Source organism: Sceloporus undulatus, chromosome 1 (assembly GCF_019175285.1).
Source record: "Sceloporus undulatus isolate JIND9_A2432 ecotype Alabama chromosome 1, SceUnd_v1.1, whole genome shotgun sequence".
Classification (NCBI taxonomy): Eukaryota; Metazoa; Chordata; class Lepidosauria; order Squamata; family Phrynosomatidae; genus Sceloporus; species Sceloporus undulatus.
In genome coordinates this window covers 41098755-41111454 of record NC_056522.1, presented here as the reverse complement: position 1 = coordinate 41111454, position 12700 = coordinate 41098755, and positions in this window count along the sequence as shown.

Sequence of the window (12700 nt, the reverse complement as noted above, 5' to 3'; positions counted from 1 at the left end):
GCCTACATTCCCAAATACAGGACTTTTTTGCATGTCATTCTGTCTATATCAAAGGAAAAGCATTCCAGCCCTCAAACAGTGCACATCTCTTATCCATTGTATCTAATGGGATTTGAGCAGTCACAGATTTTGATATGCACAGGGGTCCTTTAACCAAACTAGTCTCAGGCGATACCGAGGGCCCACTGTAATTCAGATGTTTTTCCTCTTGCATGGCTGACTTGGAAAGGCATAACAGCTATACAACCTAAAATGAAACATGATGGCCAGTTAAATAGGCTGATGAGCCACAGATGAAAATGCACAAGCCAGATGTCATCCAGGGATTCTGTTAATGGGTGAACATATAAAATAAGGCAGAGTGCTTATTTCTAAGGGAGAACATAGATGTAGAAGGCAAAACAGAAAAAAACACTGATGGAACATCCTTGGGATAAAAAAATAAGAATAGGGAAGGGCATGCGGAAGGTGGTATCACTCTCTCCATTGAGGAGTGTCAAAATACAATTGGCGTGCCATATTCATGAGTTTAACATTTGCAGATTTGATTATTCGCATGTTTTCCTGTGCTCAGGAAGGGAGCTGTTTGGAAGGATACCATACACCATCCTCCTCCTGTTTGGGATTTTTTCTCCCTCGCAGGAGGGAGTAAAAGCCATGCCTAGGACTGGAGCAGTTTGGAAGAGTGTGTGTGCTATTCTTCCTCCATCCTCAGCTTTCTCCCATGTACTTGCATTTTTTCCCCACTTTTGCAGGGGTTTTGCACCCCTAAGCTCTTTGAATGTTGAGGGCAGACTGTATGTCATACATCACTTTTAACAGTGGAAATATAAGTTGGTCCAACTTAATGATTACCATGCACTCTAAAAATACTTGGAGTAATTATTATATAACTCTATACAGTTAGTTGTTTGGTCTTAAAAAAGCATCAGGAAAACTATATTCCCGACAATCAGCTCTAAGATTCTGTCTGGCTTTTACAACTTTAGGCTTGTTTGCCTAAGAGTGCTGAATTGCATTCTTAGGCAAACTGTCCTTAGATCATCAATTTGTCTTCAGCATGCTCAAACCTAAGCAGGCAACCCCCCCCCCCCCCCATGAAACTGTCAAACCACACAGCAACCCTGAAGACTGGCTAAGAGAAGTGTGCAGGCTTGTAAGCTTAGTTCTATTTCTCCTTTAATCCATTCATATTTGTGTCACTGTCCTTTAAAAAGCTAGACTATCACATGGAACTGTACAATCATAGAGCTGGAAGAGACCACAAGGGTCATCCAGTCCAACCCCCTGCCATGCAGGAATACACAATCAAAGCACTCCCTGTGGCAGATGGTCATCCAGCCACTGTTTAAAAATCTCCAAAGAAGTAGACTCTGCCACTCTCTGAGGCAGCATATTCCACTGTTCAACAGTTCTTACCATTTGGAAGTTCTTTCTAATGTTTAGGTGGAATCTTTTTTTCCCTATAGCTTGAATGCATTGTTCCATTTCCTAGTCTCTGGAGCAGCAGAAAACAAGCTTGCTCCAACTTCACTATGATAGCCTTTCAAATATTTAAACAGCCAGACTAAACATACCCAGCACCATAAGGCGCTTAGGGCATGGTTTCCAGATTTTTTACTACTTTAGTCATTTTCCTCTGGACATGTTGTCAACAGCCTTCTTAAAATGGTGGTGCCCAGAACTGAACATAGTATTCCAGGTGATGTTTGACCAAAGCAGAGTATAGTTGGTACTACACTCGTCCATCCACATTTGCAGCTTTGAGTTTTGCGGTTTGATTATTAATGGATTTTATTAATATATTCTCTCTAGGAATGGCTTGGGTCCTCCAGCACAACTCTGTTGTCAACTTTAACCAAAAGTCACACTAAAGGGCCTATAGATTCCTAGAGAGAACACTCCACTAGGCATTTGTATTATTAGCTCTTCCAGTGCAATTCTATGATCAGTGTCTGGGAGATGTTGACCACAGAGTTGCACTACAGGACCTAGAAATTCCTAGAGAGGTGTGTTCTCAGGTAAAAATATAGTGGTTTTGTTCTTTACGTTTTTTCCACATTCATCAGGGGTCCTGTGCCCCTAACCCCAGCGAACATGGAGGGACAAGTGTATTACTTCCCTCAATCTAGACACTATACTCCTATTGATGCAGTCTAGAATCATGTTGGCCTTTTTAGCTGCTGAATCACACTGTTCAGTTTATGGTCTACTAAGAGTCCTTGATCCTTTTCACATATACTGTTGTCAAGCCAGGTGTCCCCCATCCTATATCTGTGCATTTGATTTTTTTTCCTGCCTTAATGTAATGCCTTACATTTCTCCCTGTTGAAATTCATTTTATTGTCTTGTTGGCCCAGCTTTCTGGTCTATTAAGGGCAGTTTGAAATCTGATCCTGTTCTCTAGGGTATCAGCTACACCTACTAATTTGGTGTCATCTGAAAATTTGATAAGCAATGTTCATCATCTAAGTAATTTATAAAGATATTGAATAACATTGGACACAACACAGAACTCTTTGGCACCCCTCTAGTTACTTCTGTCCAGGATGAAGTGGAATCATTGATGAGTAACCTTTGGGTTCACAGTGGATCAATCAATTACAAATCCACCTAACAGTAGAATTCTCTAACCCACATTTTACTGGCTTTTTTGCAAGAATATAAAGAGATACGTTGTCAAAGTCCTTACTGAAATCAAGAAATGCTACATCCACAGCATTCCCTTTATCTATCAATCTTGTAACTCTATCAAAAAAAGTAATCAGTTTAATCTGGCATGATTTGTTTTTGAGAAACCCATGTTGAATTTTAGTGATCAAGACATTCATTTCTAAGTGCTTACAGTCTGTCTGTTTAATGATCTCTAAGAATCATTCCTGGTATTGAGGTTGCAATCGTACAGAAGAATGACTTGCCCCAAAGGAGAGTCTCTCATTGCATTTCTAAGTCTGTTCTTGTTTCCTTTCTATCAGTAAGATCATTCACAACAACTCACTAAGAAATACAGAGTGGCTTCCTCTGAAGAGAGACAATTACATTTACAACCTATTCTTCCTATCAGATCTTGCAATAGTTATGTTGTTGTTGTTATTTTCTTATATCCTGCCTTTCTCCCAACATAGGGACTCAAGGTGGTGAATAGCAGATTTAAAACAATACAATTTAATAATTAAAAACAATACAACAACAACAACAACAATAATAATAATAGAGTTTATTTATATCTTCCTGCCTCTCCCAATTGGATTGAGGCAGGATCACAGCAGAGTTTAAAAAATACAATTTAAAAATTACATTATTATTAGCACACAAGTTAAAAACCACAGTTAAAAACATAAAATCAACAATCATGGGGTCAGATGCTCTCGTTCCGTACAGAAACAGTCTGTAATTCATAGAAGGTCAGGGGGATATGCACGTCGAAAAAGCTCTATCTTAACCGCCTTCCTGAAAGTTTCCAGGGATGTAGCCAGGCGGATCTCCTCTGGGAGTCCATTCCATAGTCTGGGGACAGCTATACTAAATGCTTTTGGGGAAGTAGAAGCATATTTAGATGCTGGTACCTTTAACATTTTCTTCCCATTTGTTCTAAGATTGTGGGGTGGATTGTATAGGAAGATGTGTTCTTGTAAGTAACTCGGGCCCAAGCCATATAGGGCTTTAAAGGTAATAACCAACACCTTGTATTGTGCCCGGAAGCTAATTGGAAGCCAGTGTAGATCTTTCAGAATAGGTGTTATGTGGTCAAATCTCGATCCAGTGGCCAACCTGGCTGCCACATTTTGCACTAATTGGAGCTTCCGAACATGATACAAGGGTAGCCCCATGTAGAGCGCAATGTAGAAATCAAGACGAGAGATTACTAGAGCATGTTCTACAGCTTCAAGGCCCTTTCGGTTGAGGTAGGGTCGCAGTTGGCGTATCAACCGAAATTGATACCAAGCACTTCTGGCCGTCGCATCTACTTGAGATGACAAACGTAGAGATGGACCCAGAAGTACTCCCAAACTGCGAACTTTGTCCTTCGAGGAAGTGTGACCCCGTCTAGGAGTGGTGGACAAATTTCCTTCCCCGGGCCTAAGGATCCTGTGGCAAGTACCTCCGTTTTCTCTGGATTCAACCTGAGTTTTTTCCCCTCATCCAGCCCATTACCGACTCAAGGCAGGGATTCAGAGGGGAGATGTCATCCTTAGTCATTGTAACAGTCGGGGACATAGAGAAGCATATTTGGGTGTCATCAGAGTACTGAGAATCCCACACCCCATGTCTCCAGATGATCTCTCCCATCAGTTTCATGTAAATGTTAAACAGCATGGGGGACAAGATGGCACCTTGGGGGACGCCAGATGTTAGCTCTTTTCTAGAAGAGCAACTGTTCCCCAGCCTCACCATCTGGAACCTCCCCAAGAAGTAGGATCGGAGCCTTATACATTAAAATGTATAAATACAAAATTTTTTTAAAAAGTGATCTGGGAATCCATGTAGACCACAAGTTGAACATGAGTCAACAGTGCAATGCGGCAGCTAAAAAGGCCAATGCAATTTTAGGCTGCATCAATAGAAGTATAGTGTCTAGATCAAGGGAAGTAATAGTGCCACTCTATTCTGCTCTGGTCAGGCCCCACCTGGAATACTGTGTCCAGTTCTGGGCACCACAATTCAAAAAGGACATTGAGAAACTGGAGCGTGTCCAAAGGCGAGCGACTAAAATGGTGAAAGGTCTGGAAACCATGTCCTATGAGGAACAACTCAGGGAGCTGGGGATGTTTAGCCTGGAGAAGAGAAGGTTAAGAGGTGATATGATAGCCCTGTTTAAATATTTAAAGGGATGCCATATTGAGGAGGGAGCAAGCTTGTTTTCTGCTACTCCAGAGACTAGGACCCAGAACAATGGATGCAAGCTAAAGGAAAAGAGATTCCACCTCAACATTAGGAGGAACCTCCTGACAGTAAGGGCTGTTAAATAGTGGAACAAACTCCCTCAGAGTGTGGTGGAGTCTCCCTCCTTGGAGGTCTTTAAGCAGAGGCTGGATGGCCATCTGTCGGGTATGCTTTGATTGAGAGTTCCTGCATGGCAGGGGTTGGACTGGATGGTCCTTGTGGTCTCTTCCAACTATGACTGTATGATTCTAATATATCTGAGACCTTTACACCATCAATTTATGTTCCCACTCTCTAAGGGATCAGTGTCTCTCCTTGATTATTATACTCGCTGTTCCTGAAATGGCTCCCTTTTATTTCTTGTGTATAAGGAACCCTATGAGTGGTAATTTTTGAGAATACATATTATTTGGGGAAACACAGCAGTAGTTACTTTTTAAAAATGATTACTCGCCCTAGAATATCCAAGTCAGCGTCTCCCCCTCCCCCCAGTGCCCAATTAACTTCTGGCAATAAGAAAGCAAATTTTTCAACAATGTATCATATTCAGCAAAAGGAATTTTTTTGGGGGGGAGCGGCCAGCCGTTGGCGCAACCTTTGAGAGTAACTCCAGAGCCAGTGAGATAAACTAGCAACTGTTTAGTTTTATATGTTGCTATAATACAGACAAAATGATTAGTCTGAGGCAATGCAGAGGGCCTCCTCCAGGAGCCCTCATGAGATAGCCTCCTGCTTAATTGCCCTTTAAACAGATTTTATGGCTTTAGTGCATCTTATAAAAATTAACTTCTAAACACAAGCAGCAGGAGACAATAAAAAGGAGAGAGCTGCAGAGGTATTCCTTGCTTATGTGATTAAGACCCTTCTTGCAGACACCCAGAAAGTGTAAGGAAGGCTTTCAGCCATGGGCCGCTACACTGGAACAAGCAGCAGGCTCCTCTTCATGTGCGTCCTCAGCTTTCTGCTTTTCATAGTAGAAATGTCAGTAGCCTACATAGGCAACTCCCTCGCTCTGGCATCTGATGCTTTCACAGTCCTCTCTCACTTGATCTCCATGATTATCGGCTTCCTCAGTGTTCGCTTCAGCCGCATCAGGTGGCACATGAGTAGCACCTATGGTTTCCCCCGGGCTGATGTGGTGGGTGCTTTTGGTAATTCCATCTTTGCCACAGCACTGATGTTCAGCATCCTGATCGAAGCTGTGAAGAGGTATCTCAACCCACAGAAAACAGAAGCTGCCCTCTTTGTTCTGATAGTTGGAATCGTAGGGTTGTTTTTCAATGTACTCAACTATGTTATCTTTCTGGACTGCTGCTACTGCCATGGCTCTGCTGACCAAGATGTGGAAACAGGTAAGCAACTGAATAAAACCACTGTGCTGTCCACAATTAATACTTGTTAAGGTATGGATTCACAGGGTTTGTTTCTTCTACTAATTTTTTAACCATACGTTTACTTTGTAAAAAGTGCTGCTTGATAGGGAGCCTGATATACACCAGAATTTCACAGTAACTACATTATTAGGGCTAGTAAAATGTCACAAAGGATTTGAATTTTCAAATTCTTCTGAAGCCTTGTTGGGTGTTACAAAACTTGGGAGGGGGGAAGAAACAGGAAAGTTAACAAAAAAACATCTGTTTAGATATTATAGCCATTGGAGCCAGTGTTTAGATTTAAATCCTAAAATAGAGATTATAGGCTAGAAGAATTAATTTGTAGGTACAACATTTAAGGCTGTAGCATGTGTGAGGTAGGATCAGTCATTTTTTACCATTTCTGTACGCCAGGGCGGGCAACTTTGACAGGCTCAATTTTCTGCCCCAGAGACCTGCACCTGACACTGCAAACTATCTCCAAAATATGCAGTACTGTCCCCACAAGACTTTAAATCTTCACTTTTCCAACTCCTGCTATAGACAAAAGGCTGACAGGATTTCAGAGATCTTTAAATAAAACATATTAGCTGGCATCTCATTGGTGAATTATGATGGCCATAAATTGGATTTGTGCCATCAAAACTCACTTTTTTGGTCATCGTGAAGGTTGGAAATTTGTTCTGACAGGGGCTTTGTCTACACAGAGCAAAAGGCTCATTTCCCCCCTGTTCTTGTGGCATCCTGTTCAGAACATGCATGGCAAAAAACCATGGTTCTGGTGATAACAGTCTGGATGATGTCCAGCATGTTCAGCACCAGAACAGGGCTTTGTTGTGATGGTGGTGTGCCTTCAAGTTATTTTCACTTATGGGGGTTGCTGTTGCCATCCTGAGGCTAAGAGAATGTGACTTGCCCAAGTTCATTCAATGGATTTACATGGCTAAGTTGGGATTCAAACCTTGAACACCACTAAAATGAATTTTAAAAACCAAACCCCTCACTCTTTAGGGAAGCCCTCCATTCCTGCACTGGGGTGGCTGTCTGAACCACTCAGTGCATTCAGTGCTGTTGCCAGTTACTCATCTTAGGTCAAAATGAGCAACCTGTGGTAATGGTGGATGCGCTGGGTTACTCAGCAGGATGCCTGTGTAGACAGCCATCCTGGTGTGGAAAGAGAGGGCCAGTTAAAGGGGAGAGATTGGGGCAGCACTGAGAGCATGATATTCTGGGCTGCTATTTACCTGTAGCTGGATGTACCCCAAGGCCATCATCTGCAAAGAAGTCCTGTAGATTATGTCTCCCTACTGACCCATCACCACTGTTTGACAAGACAGAAATTGGTATTTTGGTGGAGGAGGTAGGGGGCTGTGTTGCCTCCAAGGTGGCTTTTCTTTCTTTCTTTCTTTGTGGGGAGGCATCAAACATAACTATGGAGGTGTAGACATGTAATATGCACATGTTCCCTGATATGGGACCTTGGCCATTGATTCCTCTGTTACGTTGGAGGAGAAGCACAAAGTAATATGGACATCCCATATCAGCAAAGATGGAAATTAAATTTAGATGGTGCATTAAGTTTTAAAAGCTTAATTGATGTCAAATTATGAGTGTTCCGTAATGGCTGTAGAGAGCTGGAACTCCCAGTGTAGTACAGTTTTTCCTAAGTGAGGGAAAAATCTTTTTCTGGTAGTAGCCTGAACCCTGCTTGGCCAATCACAGTATTTTACAAACCAGATTTTAAAAAAAAATAAAAATAGCCATGTAAGCAAGGAGGAAAAACAAAATATTTTAAACAACTGAGCTTGTACTGTGATCAAAGACCATCATGTGAGGGCCTTCAAAGACCCAAGGGCCTGTGAACTGATGGCATGATGAGAGGCACAAGTACAGAGATTATCCTTTTTGCCATTTTGTGACTTCCATAGTCATGTGAATTCACTCTAAAACTCCTCTTGATCCAATGTCAAGAGAAGCAAATATTTACTGGAATAATAAAATGTCAATAACTCACTCACTGCTGTTTTCCAGCTTGCTCACTCTTGCCTCTTTCTTTCTAGGAAGGTTTGTTGTAATCAGGGACAGACAGCATAAATCATATTTGGTTCCACTTAAAAGCCTGAAAGGCTATTACCGCAGAAATGGGTTTATAATTATGGTGGTTGGCTTTTTCCACATTAAATTTTATTCTCAGCATTGGTATCAAGTAGTTACGGGCAGCACACCTTTCATTATACAAATAGGTGTGGGCACCGGAAACACTCAGATAAATGAAATTACTGTTTAGGGCTTACCAGCTAACCAATTAGGATGAGGACATACAAAATGGGGCATAAGGAGGAGGTCACATCTAGTTAACCATGGTGTGATATACAGAACAGACACTGGACAGATCATGAGTCTTGGGGGATACGTGGCTTGAACCTTTGGACATTACATTAAATGTGTCAAAAACAGTTTTACAGCTGAATCATGAGTCTGCATTCTCCGCTCTAGCAATGTGTGAAGTCATAAGACCCTATCACACTAGTGAAATCTCGCTGAGAAACGGGATTTAAAGTATATTTAAATTAGAAAAAAACTGCAAATGCAGGAAGTTTATGAGATGATGTTCCTGCAAACATGACAAAACGTGAAGTTAAAGTGAAGGCAAAAGGGACAAAAACAGCAGCTTTTTACTTTCGGGAAGTTTCAAAAGTAAAAAGCTGCCATTTTTGTCCCTTTTGCCTTCACTTTAACTTCACGTTTTGTCATGTTTGCAGGAACATTGTCTCATGAAGTTCCCGCTTTTGCAGATTTTTTCAAATTTAAAGCGAGATTTTGCTAGTATGATAAGGTCCTTAGTGAAAACTAGGCAGTTATGTGGCTTTTCATAATTAAGGCTGCATCTGCATTGCAGAAACAATGCAGTTTGACTCTGTGTTAATTGCCATGGCTCAATGCTATGGAATTGTGGGATTTGTAGTTTTGTGACATATTTTACCTTCTCTGTCAGAGAGCTTTGGTGCCACAACAAACTACAGATCCCAGGATTCTGTAGCTTTGAGCCATGGCAGTTAAAGTCGTGTCAAACTGCATTGTTTCTGCAATGCAGATACAGCTTAAGATATGCAGAAGGGGTTCCACGTATCCTTCAACTGTTCACAGATAAAAACTGGGACACACATGGTCAAGCAACACCAGAGTGCAGTCAATATTGCAAAAAGTATTACCGAGGTAGAACAAACAAGCTAGGAGAGGGTGCAGAAGTGATCTTTCTCCTGAACTGGCTGGGAAGGGCAAGATTTTGCCTGCACCTTTCCCCCCTTCCCTGTTTTTGCGCTTTGCAGTTTGCAGTAACTGAAGTAAGCTAAAGAAAATGGGGGAAGTGGAAGGAGGAGAGAGAAACTGGAACATTTTGAAAACAACAAAAAAGTGGGATGAAGGATTAATAAGGATCATGCCAGCCAAATCAGGACAGTTGGAGGGTATAGTTCTATTGATCTTAAAGAAAGGTTTGTTGTGATGTGCTGGTAAATTTTGAAGTGGAAGTACACATCATGACAGTTCCCATAATCCAGAGAATTAAAAAAATACAGTTGTGTTAATGTATACCAACAAAAAAAAGTTATATTCGTTTTTATCTCTATTAGGAGCTGGTCTTTTGAAAAGCTAATGTCTCTCAGTTGCTGATTCAAGACCAAGCCATCCCAAAATCATTTGCACAACAATACTCATCCCCATCCCTACAAACCACTTCAAGGATTTCAGTAAGGGAGCAGAGAAACTGGGATGGTGGCGGCAAATGTCTACTGTCCTTACTAATCAAAGTGGCGCAAGGCTCCAACCCTGTGTGTGTGAGTCTTTACTTACACTATCAAAACTGTGTCATTCGTCCATAAGAACACAAGTCAAGAAGAGCATTATATTTTGAAGCACAATAAATACTAGTCAGAAATCAGAAGCTGAATGTGTGTGTTTGTACTGTATATGTACAGTTACTTATAATGTTCAATGATGTTCATACTAAACAAATCCTGTTACAATTGAACTACTTAGAGGCGTTCACAGAATAGTAAAATAATAAAATGCTTTTCTTTAATTTTGTCTAGGTGACTTTTGCAGTGATAATCCAACAATCATTTTGGGTAAGTGTTGAAAATTCCTATTCAATTTGTACAAAGAAAATTAACAGAATTGTTGCTCTCTAGGGCTAAGTAGTAGTCTAAATATTCTGAAGGCACCAGATCTTGGAAGCTAAGGAAGATCAGGTCTAGTTGGTACTTGGATGGGGGACCACTAAGAAAGACCAGATGTTGTAAGCTATAATTCAGGGTATGGCAATGGCAAACGATCCCTGATGCCTAAGAAAACATTATGTGACTAATGAGGTCACCATATGTTGACAAGCACTTGAAGACACATACATACACATACACAAAGAGATGTGTATACCAGTAGCCACAATAGTGTATGGTCTGGAGTTCTGGATTAAGATTCTGGGAGACCAGAGTTCAAATCCTTGTTTAGCCATGGAAACCCACTGGGTGACCTTTGAAAGTTACACTTTCTCACTTTCTTTTAGAGGAAGGCAATGGCAAACTTCCTTTGGGTAAATCTTGCTAAGAAAACCATAAAATAGGATCACCATAAGTCAGAGTTGACTTGATGAGAAATAACAAGAAGTATGTGTACGGAAGTAAGAGTTTGATTAGTACTGCTCATTAAATCTGGAGCTTTGGGGTGCAGTGTCACCAGTATGTGGATGGATTATTTCCATCTCATTCCAAGGAAACTATCTCCAGACTGCACCAATGTCTGCTGTCAGTGATGGACTTGAGGAGGGCAAACAAGTGGAAACTTAATCCAGACAAGACAGAGGTGTTTTGGGTCAGCCGTAAGGCAGATCAGGGAAGCAGGACTTTGCCTGTGCTGGATGGGGTTACACTCCCCCTGAAATCTCAGGCTCACAGCTTGGGTGTGCTCCTGGTCCCAACTCTGAGCCTGGATGCCCAGCTTTCAGCAGGGGCCAGAAATGCATTTGCATCATTAAAACTAGTGTGGCAGTTGTGCCTGCTCCTCAGATCTGGCTATGGTGAGACATGCCTTGATTATATCTTGTTTGGACTACTGTAATGAACTCTACGTAGGGCTGCCTTTGGAAACTGTTTGGAAACGTCAGTGGGTTCAAAACACTGCAGCTAGATAGAGAGACTATAACTCCCTTGTTGGGAGAATATATCTCTCTTGTTGAAACAGCTTCACTGGCTACCATTTCATTTCTGGGCACAATTCAACGTGCTGGTCATGACCTATAAAGCTCTATATGGGTTGGGTCCAGACTGTTTGAGAGACTGTATCTCCCCATGTGAACCTGCCAGAGCCCTACATTTTCAGAAGGCTTTCTGTTGGTCCCACCAACATCACAGGCTCACCTAGTGAGGACAAGAGAGAAAGCCTTCTTGGTGGCTGCTTCCAACCGCTGAAACACCGTTCCATTGAATGCTAGGCTAGTCCCCTTCTTGCTTTTTTCCCCCAAGGGCAAGCAAAAACATTTTTATTTAGGCAGGCTTTTAAATATATAATCATGAAAGGGTGGTTTTTATATGAGGTGTTTGTTTTAGTTACATTTTTAAATTTTGTATGTTTTTGTGTTAATTTTATATTGTTTTAATTAGATTATTTTAATTGTTTTTACATTTTTATTGTAAAATTTTAAGAAAATGTTTTTATCCTGTGAGTCACCTTTGGGTCCCTTTCCGGCATAAAAATAAAATAAATTAATAATAAATAAGTTAATTAAATAGATATATTACATAAATGTTACTTATTTGACAGAAGTGAAATAGACTGTGTCCTCTCACTTTCCCTTGAAATTAACTTCTTTGCTTCGTGAATCTCAGTGAATTTTCTCACAAGGGGTATGGAAGGTTTAATAATAGTGATGAATCTTTGTTTGCTGTAAGAGGCTGAAATTTATTTATTTATTTTAATACAGATAATCTAATTCACAACTGAAGTAATAACCATTCAGAATTAGGGAAAAGAAAGCAAGAAAGCAAAAAAGAGAGAAATGGAAAAAGATATACATATAGACTAAACTAAAACAATAAACACACTGACTAATACACTAAACACTAACTGACTACAACAGAAGAGGGTTCTTGAAACACCCCCCCCCATCCAAACAGTAACGAAAGAGAAAAACATGAAAGAAAGAAAAATATTCTTCTACCATTACAGGTCTACTAAATAAACTTACTAGAGTTACTAGTAACCACAGATCATTGCATTGGTAAATTTCTTATTGCTCAAAAATTCCATAAACAGTTCCCAAATTTTAAAATAGTCTTCAATTAGTTCATCCTTTAAAAATCCACATTAATTGTGCAATTTAAGCTAACGCAGTGCCTTTAACAATCAGTTCTTCTTGTCAGAGTCCAATCTTTTCAGAGCTAGGAAGT